The 14,297-nt window shown below is 44.2% G+C and overlaps 1 protein-coding gene across 6 annotated transcripts in view; it reads right to left on the bottom strand.

Annotated features, from left to right (window-relative positions):
- Window positions 1-14,297, bottom strand: part of LOC108258729 (adhesion G protein-coupled receptor L1) — a 55,694-nt gene extending 41,397 nt beyond the window's left edge. The window contains exons 1-3 of one of the 6 annotated variants that reach the window (XM_053675983.1): window positions 14,138-14,297; window positions 7,294-8,403; window positions 6,958-7,141 (exon numbers count right to left, since the gene is read on the bottom strand). The gene's annotated coding sequence lies outside the window, so the exon portion shown is untranslated. Of the gene's footprint in view, window positions 1-4,892; window positions 5,178-5,204; window positions 5,313-6,957; window positions 7,142-7,293; window positions 8,404-14,137 lie in introns of those variants that run through there. The other 5 variants (XM_053675984.1, XM_053675982.1, XM_053675987.1 and 2 more) reach the window with 5 other exon arrangements.

Here is a 14,297-nt window from a genome sequence, read left to right as displayed (position 1 = left end):
GCTTTCTGCCCATGTAACGCCCAGCCCTCTGCACCAGGCTCTAAGTAAAAAGAACAACCTTTGTAATCTTTGACAGTGCAAGAACAAGTGTTCTACTGTTTCTTCCTCGCCACAGAAGAGACACTCCCTACCCCTAGTGGGGTCGATGTGTGCCACGTGTCTGTTTGTGGCCACGGCCCCATGCACTATCCGCCACTGAAGATCAGCTGTGCGCTTCTCTATGGGCGGTTTGTACAGGGACCTCCAGCATCCTCGTGGGGAAGAGTCTGGTTCCAACAGCCCTGACCAGTGTGACTCTTTCAATCCTGTCAGAGCACCTCTGTGCCCAACTTTGATACATGTTTCATACAGTACTTTCTTCGAGGCGTCCTCAAAAGTTGTCAGTGACGGTGTTTTAAAGGATAAAAGAGCTCCTTCCTCTCGCTGATTCCCCTCTACTGCCGCGGAGATTCGTAGAGGTGAAAAGGCCTGCTGATTTTCCTCTCGGTCCTGTCCCAATGCTTCCCTGAAAAGGGAGGGCAGTGCAGAGACCACCTCTCCCAACAGTCTCTGCATGAGGCGGCACGACAGTACCCCCGTCTCAGTGCACAGTTCTCTAGCCGTCTTCCATCTGTTGCCAGCCCTCAGATTCTTGATTTTTGTGAGTCCTGCTCTCCGTAAGCGCTGTCGAAGATATGTTGATTCTAACATTTTAGATCGTATCACCGAGTTGTAGAACAACGGCTCCTCTTCTATGTTGGGAAAAACATCTGCACCAGTCCTGCTGATGTTCAGTACTGAAGACCAGGCTCTCAGGACAGACTGGTAGAAAGTTGTTGTAGCTGATAGGTCCATTTCCTTCAGATTCAGCACGAATAGGTGTTTATCGTACGCCAGGTCTTCATTACACTGAAGTAGGGCACAGGCTGTGCTGGCCCACGCTATCCCTTCCCCATAGAGTAGCCTCTGTGCCGTCTGCAGTCGGAAAGTCTTGACTCGACTTGACAGGTCAATCAAACCCTGCCCCCCCTCCTGCAATGGCAGGTAGAGAACAGGGGCACGAGTCCAGTGCTGTCCAGCCCAGAAAAAATCCACAATCATCTTCTGAATTTCTTTGATCAAAAACCCTGGGGGGTCGAGGGCAGCGAACCGATGCCACAGCATGGAGGCAATCAGGTTGTTGACAACCAGTACTCTCCCCCTATAGGACAACTGGGGCTGAACCCAGGTCCATTGAGACAACTTGGCACCCACCTTCTCCACTACCCCCTCCCAGTTCCTGTTTTGAAAATCTGGTGTTCCTAAAAACACTCCCAGGTATTTCAACCCAGCTTTTCCCCACTGGAGATTCCCAGGTAATATAGGAGGGCCATGTTCCTGCCACTGCCCTATTAAAAGACTCTCACATTTATTCCAGTTAATGCATGCTGAAGAAGCTCTTGTGTACATTTCTAGGCTGCGAGTCAGTGTTTGTATATCATCCTGATCTTTTATAAAAACTGTCACGTCATCTGCGTATGCAGACAGGACCAGCTTTTCCTGCGCTCCGCTCACGGACAGTCCCCGTAGTTCTGCTCTAAGGCGGCATAGCAGCGGTTCTATAGCCAGGCTGTAAAGCTGGCCCGATAACGGGCACCCCTGTCTAATTCCTCTTCCCATTTTAACTGGGCAGCTAAGACCCCCTCCAACCTTGAGTGTAAAAAAAGCCTCAGAATAAAACATTTTCAACCACAGTAAAAAATTTCTCCCCACACCAAAGGCTTCAAGTGCCTGAAAAAGGTATTCATGATCAACCTTATCCAAAGCTTTTTCTTGATCTAACGAAAGAAGACCTAAATCCCAAGAATTCCGTTTACATAGCTCTATAACGTCTCTAACAACAAAAATGTTGTCCATTATTGTGCGGGCCGGTATGCAGTATGATTGATTTCTGTGTACAATTGTGTGCATGCACTGTTTTAGTCTGTTAGCCAGGCATTTTGATAAGATTTTATAGTCACTACAAAGAAGTGCCACGGGTCTCCAATTCCTCAGGAGTCCCAGGTCTCCTTTTTTTGGCAGCAAAGTCAAAGCCGCTCTTGTGCAGCTCACTGGTAACCTTCCTGTGGTGAACGAACACTTGAAGACGTCCAGCAGGTCTGCACCTAGGAGTCCCCAAAAATGCTTGTACAGCTCGTTTGGTATTCCATCTATTCCGGGTGCTCTTCCCTGTGCGAGCTGCTGAACAGCAGTGGTCATTTCCTGCATTTCAAGGTTTGCGTCCAGCATACTGCTTTGCTCGAGGGTCAGTTTGGGCAGCTCCCTGAACAGCTCCTCCCTGCAGGATGGATCACAAGTCTCAGCGCGGTAGAGGTCGGTATAAAAGACTGTAGCTTCTCTCCTCATTTCAGCCGCCTCTTTTGTTATAGTTCCATCCGCTTTTCTAAGGTACAGCATCTGATTTTGTGGTTTCACCTTCCTGGAGAGATTGAAAAAGAAGGCACTGGGAGCGTCCATGTCCTTGATATTTGAAAAACGGGATCTTATTAGTGCTGTTTTGGCCTTTTCATGGAGGAAGGAGCTTAAAGACTTTCTCTTTCCCTCCAGCAAGCTGCTCGTGTTTGGGTCATTTCTACCAATTATTTCACTTTCTGTTAAAATTATCTCCGCCTCGAGTTCTTGTATTTGGCCTTTTTTTGTCTCTATTGAATGTGCTGTGTATTTCTGACAAAATACTTTAATTTGTGTTTTTCCCACCTCCCACCAGGAGACCAAACTGTTAAAATCTTCTTTTGTTTTTTTCCACTCACCCCAAAAAGCCTTAAAATTTCTGCAGAAACCCTCGTCCTGAAGCAGTTTTGTATTGAAATGCCAATATGATTTATACTTTTTTGTGACAGGCATCAGTAGATCTAGAGTAATTAAATGGTGATCTGAAAAACCAGAGGGGCTCATGACTGCTTTATAGATATTATTTCCATTTGCTCTGGTGATGTAAAACCTGTCCAAACGTGCTGCAGTAATCCTCATATTAGTAATTTTAACCCAAGTATATTTTCTGATTCCCTGGTTTCTCTCCCTCCACACGTCAACCAAGCCACACTGTCTGATAAGCCCCTCAAGTGCCTTAGCAGACTGTGGGTGTGGTTCCTCCCCGATCCTGTCTAGGGTAAAATCTATGGTGCAATTCCAATCCCCTCCCAATATTACTAGGGGATTTCTTCCACTTTGTTGTATTGCATTTTTTAATTTGTTAAAAAGTTGTACTCTCTCACTGCCGTTGTTGGGGGCATAAACATTTATAAAAACGCACTCTATTCCCTTTATTTCCGCCTGCACCATTAAAACCCTGCCCTGCTCCAGTTCTATCATGCGTGTGTTGGTGTCCCCCAATGCTCTGTTAAAAAGTATTGCTACCCCAGCACTAACACTTGTTCCATTGCTCTGGAAGATTTTCCCTTCCCACCACATTGCCCACTCTATCTCATTTTCCGGACTACTATGAGTCTCTCGTAAAAAAATGATATCCATGTTCTTCTGTTTTATCAGTTCTCCAACTGCTGCTCTCTTGTTCCTATCCCTACCACCATTGATGTTTAAGGAGCCTATTTTTAATATCTCCATTGGAGGGATTAAAGAGAAAGAAGAGAAGACAGAAAAAACAGCAGTGCAGAAAAAGAAAAACACCCAGTGTAACGCCTTCATTTTTTCTTTCTTTTGGCCGAAGGGTTCCGTAATCTAGCTAGATGATTTTTTAAACGGTATCTCTTCCTTTGGTCTAGCTCCTTGAAACTTGCTGTGCGTTGTAACTTTACTACTGAAGCAATACATTTTTCAGTGTCCGAAAAAAACTCCTTGATCTCAACCTGTTTACCAAATGTATCATCCAGAAATCCCACAATTTCAGTTAGTGAATAGAGCTCTTGATCCTCCCCCAACTGCGACCCACTAATGTCTGAGATATCGGAGAAGTTGTCCTGGAATTCCTCCTCTTCCACTTCCTTCTCCTGCTCTGCTTGCAGACTTACTGACTTCTCACTACTGTCTGCTATATCCATGCTTTCTGACCCCCCCCCCCCTTCTACACACCCCATACTATCTGACCCCCCCCTTACTGCTGTACCCCATTTTCCGTCTAGCCCCCCTTCCACTACTACACCCCCCGTACTAGGTGACCCCCCCCACACTGCTGCACCCCCGGTGCTGCCCGACCCCCCCTCTACTGCTGCGCCCCCGGTGCTATCTGACCCCCCTTCCACAGCTGCACCCCCAGTGCTATCTGACCCCCCTTCTACTGCCGCACCCCTGGTGCTGTTTGACCCCCCTATTCTGCTCCGTTTTTTTTCCTGCGCTATAAATTCCTGAGTTCTTCCTACCTCTGCGCCTCTCCCTCCAGGAGTCAGCTCGTCTGACCCCTCTCTTAGGTCTTCCCCTTTTTGCTCAGGTCTATCAGGTCCATTACCCCCCACAGTGGTTTGGTCAGTGTCCTGTCCTCCAGCACTCTCTGACTGCTCTACACTGCTCACATTAACCTGCTTCTCCACCCTGACTCCGCTCGGCCCCGCTTCCTCTCCGACTTGTTTTTTATGTGGACACACAAACTTCTTGTGCCCAATGTCTCCGCATTCGAAGCACCTCATGCTCCCAGTGTTGGCGTACAGCATGTATGACTTTCCCTCATACCATACTCTGAATGAAATATCCAGCGCGGGTTCATTCAGAAACATGAACACTGTGCGCCTGAAAGAGGTCACGTGCTTCAGCGCGGGGTATTTGCAGTTTAACGGAACCGTTCTCACCCCGCTCACTATTTTACCGAAGCGAGACAGCTCCCGCGCGATTTCCTCATTAGGGATGAACGGCGGAATATTCGAAACTGTAACTTTAACTGTTGTAGCCCCCGGCGGAGTGACGGAATAAAGCTCTCCACTTACCTTTATTCCGTTTTCAGTCAGCTGGTGCACGAGTTCCCTCTCCTTCACCAACACCACTACGGCCTTGTTCATTCTCGATGCCGCCACAATGTTTTCACATTTAATAAGCTCCCCTACCGCCATTAGCACCTCCTCCACCGAGACCTCGGAGCTCACCTCACACCGCACCCCGTGACGGAATGAGAGAGGCCGGGCTCCACCGCTCAGGTGAGCCGCCATCCCTACACCCCGCCACGAGATCAAACACTCCCCGCAGCAAAAAAAACAGCAACTAATAACACCGCTTCCTTGATAATATTATCACACACTCACCCAGTGACTGTACTCTGAAACTCCAGCTTGTAAAGAAAGAAATATATCTATAAATATAGAAAAAAGTTCATTCGCTCTCACACCACGCTCACACGCCGCGCTCGCTCACAAACTCCCAGCATGCACCAGAGAGAGAGAGAGAGAGAGAGAGAGGGAGGGAGGGAGGGAGAGAGAGAGAGAGAGAGAGAAAGAGAAAGAGATAGAGAGAGAGAGTTAGATAGACACTACCCTGATGACCACCTGTCAATCATTAGATAATTACACACACTGACAGCAGCGATAAACCTGCAGTTAAATTATGTGAATGGAGCAGTGCTTCTCTCTCTCTCTCTCTCTCTCTCTCTCTCTCTCTCTCTCTCTCTCTCTCTCTCTCGCCGTCCACTCACACCATTAGTCTTAATTATCACAATCATTTCTTTCTCTTCGTCTATTACTCAATCTCTCTCACCATGTCTACGTCCGCCTCCCTCTCTGCCTTTTGCCTTTATCATTCCTTTCATCTCTTATTGTCTCTCTCTATCGCTCCTCCATCTCTCCCTCCATTTCTCACTTCATCTCTTATCTTTGTCTTTATCATTCCTTCTCACTGTCCCTCCCTCAGTTTCTCTCTCTCTCTCTCTCTCTCTCTCTCTCTCGCCATTTTCTCTTCCCACCTCTCCCTTTGTCTCTCTCTGTCAATCTGTCTTCCTGTGTCTCTCCCCCCCATCTCTCTGTCCACCTCTCTCTCTCTCTCTCTGTCTGACTCGGTATCTTTCCTCTGTCTCTTTCATCGTCAATCTCTATCTCCCCCTGTCTCTCTCCATCTCTCCCTCCTTCTCTCTGTCAACATCCATCTGAGTCTCCATCACTCCCTCCTTCTCTCTGTGTCTCCGTCTCTCTCTCTCTCCCTCCTTCTCACAGTGTCTCCATCTTTCTCTCCCTCCTTCTCTCAGTTTCTCCATTTCTCTCTCCATCCTTCTCTCAGTTTCTCTATTTCTCTCTCCATCCTTCTCTCAGTTTCTCTATTTCTCTCTCCATCCTTCTCTCAGTGTCTCCATTTCTCTCTCCATCCTTCTCTCAGTGTCTCCATTTCTCTCTCCATCCTTCTCTCAGTGTCTCCATTTCTCTCTCCATCCTTCTCTCAGTGTCTCCATTTCTCTCTCCATCCTTCTCTCAGTGTCTCCGTCTCTCTCTCCCTCCTTCTCTGTCTCCATCTCTCTCTATCCTTCTCTCAGTGTCTCCATCTTTCTGAGTCTCCATCTCTCCCTCCTTCTCTCTGTGTCTCCGGCTCTCTCGCCATCCTTCTCTCAATGTCTCCATCTCTCTCTCCCTCCTCCTCTCAGTGTCTCCGTTTCTCTCTCCCTCCTCCTCTCAGTGTCTCCGTCTCTCTCTCCCTCCTCCTCTCAGTGTCTCCGTCTCTCTCTCCCTCCTTCTATCTGTGTCTCCGTCTCTCTCTTCCTCCTCCTCTCAGTGTCTCCGTCTCTCTCTCCCTCCTCCTCTCAGTGTCTCCGTCTCTCTCTCCCTCCTTCTATCTGTGTATCCATCTCTCTCTCTCCCTCCTCCTCTCAGTGTCTCCATCTCTCTCTCTCCCTCCTCACTATATATACATCTCTGTGCCTCATTTTCTCTCTCTCTGTGTCTCCACCTTTCTATCTCCATCTCTCTCCATCGTACTTCTGTCAGTACAGTGTGTGTGTGTGTGTGTGTGTGTGTGTGTGTGTGTGTGTGTGTATGTGTGTATGTGTGTGTGTGAGGCAGTGCTGCCTCCCTCTACCTTTCTCCTGTATCCTCTCTCTCTCTTGGCCTTAGCATCCGACCTCCATTATCCTCCTCCTCCTCTTCCTCCTCTTCTCTTTATTCCTTCTTCTCTCCTCTTTGGGCTCGAGCGCATAAACATTAAAGTTTAATAAGCCGCCATCTTCCTGGCGCGCGCGCTGCCCACGGCGTAAAATCCCCACCTTATGGCATCAAGGGAAATGTGGCGGGGAGGGGGGCAAATATTTTATATCCCAAACATTCAAATACATATACATATGTATATACATATAAATATGCGTGTATTTATATAGATATATATAAATATATAGAGGGAACAAAAAATAGTCTTTACCACGCCGCAAAAAATGGGGGGTAAAAGCGCTCTTTAGTCGGCCATTTTAAAAACGCCAAAACCATCAAGACGCGCGCGCACGTATCGGGAGCGTTATGTCCACCAGACGCGTCGCCACCGAGTGTGTCAAAGGATTGAAAAGCAAACACCTTTTTCTTTTTTAATTAAACCCCTAAGGGAAGTAACGATGCGCCAAAAATGAGGGTAGAAACCCCCCAATCTGGCAACACCACGACGGTGCGTGTCAGAGGCAGAGGAGAAGGTGAGAAGAAGAAAAAACGGTGATTTTACGGGGAGAAAAGAGTCAGATTTGTGCAGTGAAAGGTGAAGGTGATGCTGAGATTGATGCTGATGGTGAGGGTGATGATGCTCTCAGGAGGAAACACATGTCGCATTAACACGCGGAAAAAAACAATCCCACCCTGCATCCGGAATCTCCAACACCAGCATCAACAATCTGAGGATTCCTCCAGGAATAACATACACACACACACACACACACGCGCGCGCGCGCGCTTTTTTTTTTTTTTTTTTTACACTGATACACACTCCTGTGTGCAGTGCAAGCTTGACATATTAAGGTTAAAACCCCACGCGCTCATAAATGATCTGATCTCTTAAGCGCTCGTGCGAGCGCATCATCCATCCAAATACCACTGCTGAGCTGTACCGGGGAGCGCGAGCAGATTTACTGAGAGAGATGTGGATTCTCTGCATGCATGATCCGCCCAGGTCACTCACTCACTCAGTCAGTCAGAGTACACACACACACACACACGCGCGCGCGCGCATCTCTGATCCTCCGTCCAAAATAAATCTCCCTGTTTTCATCATCATCATCTTCTTCTTCATCTTCATCATCGTCAGGTCCAGATCGGCGTGCAAAATAAAACACACAGGCCTTGCGTGTCAGGACCAGGTCCAAATTCACGTTTTAGTCCATGAAATCGACTCCGTGGTTTCGGCATCGAGGCTCGTGCGCTGCTCTCCTCCGTGCGTCTGGGATGCAAGGGTTGCCAGATTGGAGAGACAGGCGTTTTCCCTACAGGGTTGCCAGGTGTCAGTGTTGGGTTCCCGTTTCTGAGGTGTGTCTTTTCTCCCCGCCGTAGCCTGATACCACAAACACACACACACACACACACACACACACACACACACACACACACACACACACACACACACACACACACACACACACTATCATTTCAGTGTCACGTCACTCACTGGTGCACTCGGAATAAACCAGCACACAAAATGATACCTTTAAAACAACAACAACTGAAACCATCATTGAATTTGTAATGGTCTCTGTGGGTCTCTACTGGGAATTTCTTGCCTTCTATTGGTGGCATGTGGTATCTGTTGGATAGCATTAAGGACGAACTGTAGTAATGGTTTATTGGTTAGCTGATGGCTTGTAATGGTATTTTGTAGTGGAAACCATTAGAATTCTTTCATGGTTTCGATTATGTCCCCCCCCCCCCCCCCAGGAGTTTTAAATCGACGCGACAATCATAATTCAATTATAATTATTATTTAAAAAACGAGAGACAACTGGTGTGATTTGTTATTAACTTTGTTATTAACGTTTCAAGCTCTCCTTCTCTACATCATCATCATCATCATCATCATCATTCCTGAATGAATCGCTCACATATTGATCAGAGGCTACTAAATAATACCGTATCATATTATATCGTAGCAGATTCAGTGAATATCGACTGTAGACGTAGAATAAAGAACTAGACCTGATAAAGTTGCATAAAGGTGTATGAATGGGTGTTTTTGTCCACGGACCTGCCCGATATTTGCATTTCATTTATTGCGAATGATAGCATCAGGTCGAGCCTAAACGTATACGCAAGTCTACTGAACAGTTATAGGGAAGCTGTAATGAGCTGTAAAGGAGACGTTAAGGATGCTGGTCTAACGGGGACCATCACCATGGGAGCGCAACACCGGAACATAGCCAGAACCATAAACAATGGGGTGGGGGTGCCAATACTTTTGTGCAAAGCAACAGAAGGGATACAATTATATATAATTCAGTCTAAGGGCCAAAATCACTGTATACCCCAACCAAAAATTCAACATCCTTAAAAACAGAAGAATCAACAATTATTATTATTATTATTATTATTATTATTATTATATTTTGTATAATATTATTAATAAGCACTGCTTAACTAAAGTCATATTTTGCAAGCTAAGGTATATGAATGGGATTTAAATGATTCCAGTTAGAGCAAAAATCCCAAATCTGGCAACACCACCATCATGAAGGTCTTCCTCCTCCTCCTCCTCCTCTTCCTCCTCCTTATCCTCTTCCATTCTCCCTCTCTGAATGAATCCCGTACCTGCCAACCTGCTTCCCAGAATGCACCGTGTTTCTTCTTTTCCTTTTACATTCTACCCGTCCAGCCATTTTTATTTTTTCCCATGGACAGCACAGAGTGTATTGTTACAGGTTTGCATGGGGTGACCTGTTATTAAAATCCATCTCTGCTTGTCTTGGCATGGAAATCTCTTCTTTCAATGTCGGCTGCCAGCTCCGTGGAATTTTGCATGATAAAAAATACATTTACATGCAGACGAGCCTGGTGGAAGAGCGCACAGTGTGCCATCAGTACCAATGTAAGAGGTGCAACAGTCTTGTCAGGGTTTTCTTTTTTAAAAAGAGAAAAAATAACTGTGCCATAACTGCCACACCTCTCATTAGTGGTGCAGTTACAGACTAACAGCTCATGTTCTTTCACCCGTCGCTCTCTGCTGAGGGCAAATAATAATCATGACTCCACATGTGTGGCTGGAGTTACTCTTACCCTTACTGCAGCACTGACACTGGAGACTCCTTCCATAAAGGTTAAATAAACTTCTCCTTACAGAAAATTCCACCTAACAGCACGGATTTTTCAGTCCGCGTTTGAGGAGCGTTTGCTGTACGAGTCCCTGAGAACGAGCCGTTACTATAGAAACGATAACGTCTTAACGAGTGCATTAATATAAACCTGTGATTTCAGCTACGCTACTGTCCGAGCCGCTGCTGAATGGTATATATTTATATATATATATATATATAAATATATATATGGTATATATATATATATATAAAATCACATACAACCCCAATTCCAAAAAAGTTGGGACACTGTGCAAAATGTAAATAAAACAGAATGCAATGATTTGCAAATCTCCTAAACCTGTATGTTACTCACAATAGAACATAGAAAACATATCCGATGTTTAAACAGGAAATCTACCGTTTTAAGGGAAGAAATTAGGTCATTTTGAATTTGATGGCCGCAACACGTCTCAAAAAAGTTGGGATGGGCAAGAAAAGGCTGGAAAAGTAAGTGTTAGTAAAAAGAAGCAGCTGGAGGTTAATTGGGAACAGGTCATAAAAAGAGGCGGAGTCTTTCAGAAGTAAAGATGGGATGGAATCTGGATGGAAGCAATACAGTATGTTGCTCTAAAACCTGCATATTCCATTGTTGCTGCCTTTCCAGATCTGCAAGCTGCCCGTTCCATAGGCACTAATGCCCCCCCCCCCCAATACCAATAACAACTTTGCAGGTAATCGAGAACACAGCACAGTATTTTCGTTACGTGACATAAGAGATAGCACGTAAACACAGACATTATAATGAGCTTAAATTGTAAAGAATTCACAACAGTGTGTAATCTGGATTAAATATGAAACCTTTGTAATCAGACTAGGATTTATTTAATAATATGTACAATGAGATTATTTACTCATGAATTGCTAGTTCTTTTTATGTCAGTGAATCATATTGTGTATTGATTTGTAATTTAGTGGACACAGATGGCGTAATAGATGACGTAATGGGTAAGGCTGGACCCCAAAATGTCTTTGTGAGCATTTTTTGGAACGTTAAATAAATAGGTAATTATTCCTCACAGGGTTGATTTGAGAGGGGATACGTGGGGAATCCATCTGACCATGATAAAACAAACAAACAAACAAACAAACAAACAAATAAACATGAAAAATAAATAAAAAGAATTTGAATGACTTGATTGTGCTTTTTCAGATTCGGTACAATCAAAGGCGGAGTCGATATACATGATCGCTCATTTTTTTAATCAATCGCTCTGTCGTTTCAGCCGAGTAGTAAAGCTGTGCTTGTCGTTAGTTGGGTGTTTTGTTCAAACCAACGAAAACAAAACTTCCTTCTTGTTTCTCCCCCTAAGACAGTTAAAAGAAAAAGATCACCGATGATGATGTGTTAAGAAAAGTGGGCTTAAATAAAGTGGATATCAGATCTAAGGGGTATTTCAACAAGTATAATCTACAGCCTGATCTACAGTCTGGGGTAGAAAGAAATCAGCCCCAGCATCACTTCATCACTACCATCCTGGTTTCACCACTGGTGGTGCTGTAGAGCTCGGTTCCACAACAACAACAACAACAACAACAACAACAACAACAAAACATGATATGGATTATAAAAATGAACCTTTATTTGTATGTTTTTTTTTAAAAAACCGTTTATACCAGCCAGACCTGCTAGTCATGCGGTGCCACCGGTTCCTCCGCCGTCCCTTTAGTCCGTATACTCAAAGGGAACACACATCAAAGAACAGTGTGCTACATGACTCATCATATCCATCTTTAATCTTCCACACAGGTCCAAGTGATTCACATCCTCGATGTGGAAAAAACATGATTGGAAGAGAGTGTGACGCATTACACCTTGGAGACTGTTCTTCCTTAAATAAAGCTTCCGAGGAAGCACCCGAGACAAACTTGTATACCAATCTTATCCGGATAGGGCCGGTGTTGGTGCACGCAGTGTGGCTCCTGCTCGATTGGAATGAAAACCTGCACCCACACCGCCCCTTTTCGGATAAGATCGGACGCCCCTGCATTAGACAAGTAAGAACTTTTATTTTGCAGTGATATTCGTGGGCTTTTTTTTTCTTTATCTGCGACATTTTTGTTCAGTCTTCTCACGCAGAAAACAATCATTTGCATAACAGCCAGCAGAACCTCAGGCTGAATCTGAAAGGACTTCTTGCCCTTCTCTAATGTTCTGTACCTGTTTCATATCATACACAACGCATTTAGAAATACTCTGCGGTTCTCTTCTCTTGCTACCGATTTGATTATAAATCATAAACGTACTTGTATCATATCACCATCGATATCTCCAGAGACATTCTGTGAATGCTTTCATGATTCCCCCAACAGTTCTAAACTCTTGTCCAACCTTAACTCTTCACAATTCTGAGTCTGTGTTGACATTTTGTTGATTGTTTTGCAAAACAACACACATTTTGCATAGGAAAAACTTAAAGAGCCAAATAATTTGACTGGTTTGGTTTGCTGACGTTAAGGCTAAGGTTGTAGGCAAAAACAGGGATATTTACCTACAATTGTATACGGTTCAGTGAAAAAGCAACACAAACATACTAGGACTAATGCCCTGTGTGTGTGTGTGTGTGTGTGTGTGTGTGTGTGTGTGTGTGTGAGAGAGAGAGAGGGAGAGCGTGGGTTGTGTAGGAAATACATTATGCAGACCTACACAATATTGGTTTAAACCTTTTCTATATCAAACTGCAGAATATCATATCAGTGGGGAAGGACAACAAAAAAAGTCTAATGTTTCTCACTGGAGATCAACTTCCTGTGTGAGCAAACTAAAACTAAAACAACCAATGCAGTGATATCATATGATTTCATTACTCATAACTAATGATGAAATCATATATCATATCATATCATATCATATCAGTGCGCTGGTTGTTTAAGGCTCATGATGTGCCTGTGGTTGCGCCTACAAATTTACAGCAATACTGCAACGCAGAGGTGACCTCTGGTGGTGATATGAAGAACTGCACTGACTTTCACTCTTGTAGTCATGTAAAAAGAACATACAGAAAATATAAAACAGAGACATTTCTACAAAAATAATAATAATAACAACCAGATATGTTTAACCAGTATTGGTATTTGGTATATTGTATTTTTAATCAAACAATAGCACAACTAATCGTAAGGTTGGCGGTTTGATTCCCGGCCCACACGACTCCACATGCTTCAAGGGTGAGCTGCCTCTGTTTTGTGTTTGTTTGTATGATGGTGGGCTGCCAAAGATGTTGATCGTAGCTACTGTCATGATTGTATCTTTAAACTGTTTATATCAATCAAATCACACGATTCTTAGCTTTCCAAAATTCCGACGGCCCACGGGCGAGCCTCTGGAACACTAGCACCTACTATTTACTCACTCTATACTATAAGTAGTAAAAACTCACCATCTCACGTTACATTTCAACTTTAAATATATAGCACGCGAGGCTTCTTTCTCAAATGACATTAAAAATGGTTTGAAATAAAGGGGTATTATAATAAATACCAAATGTTTTAGTTAATTTTCCAAATGGTTTTGTGTTCATTTAATGTTCTGTCTGTAAAAATATTAAAACAATAAAACAAAGTGGATTTTCTAGAACATTTTCAAGTAAGGCTGTCTCCTGGATTTCCCAGAATCCTTCACATTTTGATTTATAAGTTACAGTATTGGAACAATCCTGAAACACAACAGATGCAGACACATGTAAAGTTCTTGTGATTTGTCTTAAATGTACAGTAGACCTGTCCTTGCTTATATAGCTGGATGAAAAAAGACCTCTTCGGTTTTATAGATATGACCGAACCTTGTATGTTCTCAAAACCTGCTAAAAAAACAACTGGAATGTTTTAGGTGACGCCTAATGAAAGGAACCAGCATTCCAGATCTGCATGGTGGGAATGCTTAGAGTAATCAGTAGTTATTAAGGAAATGTGCTAAAAATATGTCTCAAGACAGTTGGTACTTACCGAGCTTTTACTATATCCTTCCCCTTACGAGCAGTCGGAGTTCCTCTGCTGATGCTGTGTATTGCTTCGGGTCAATTTTCTCCTGGATTTCAACTAACTTCAGCACCGGATTGATCACTGTGCTCCTGAAAGACTGTCTCTGGGCTTCAGACAGAAGCGA

Source organism: Ictalurus punctatus, chromosome 26 (assembly GCF_001660625.3).
Source record: "Ictalurus punctatus breed USDA103 chromosome 26, Coco_2.0, whole genome shotgun sequence".
Lineage (NCBI taxonomy): Eukaryota > Metazoa > Chordata > Actinopteri > Siluriformes > Ictaluridae > Ictalurus > Ictalurus punctatus.
Note: the sequence above shows the minus strand (reverse complement) of the source record. Positions and strands in the feature narration are given on the sequence as shown.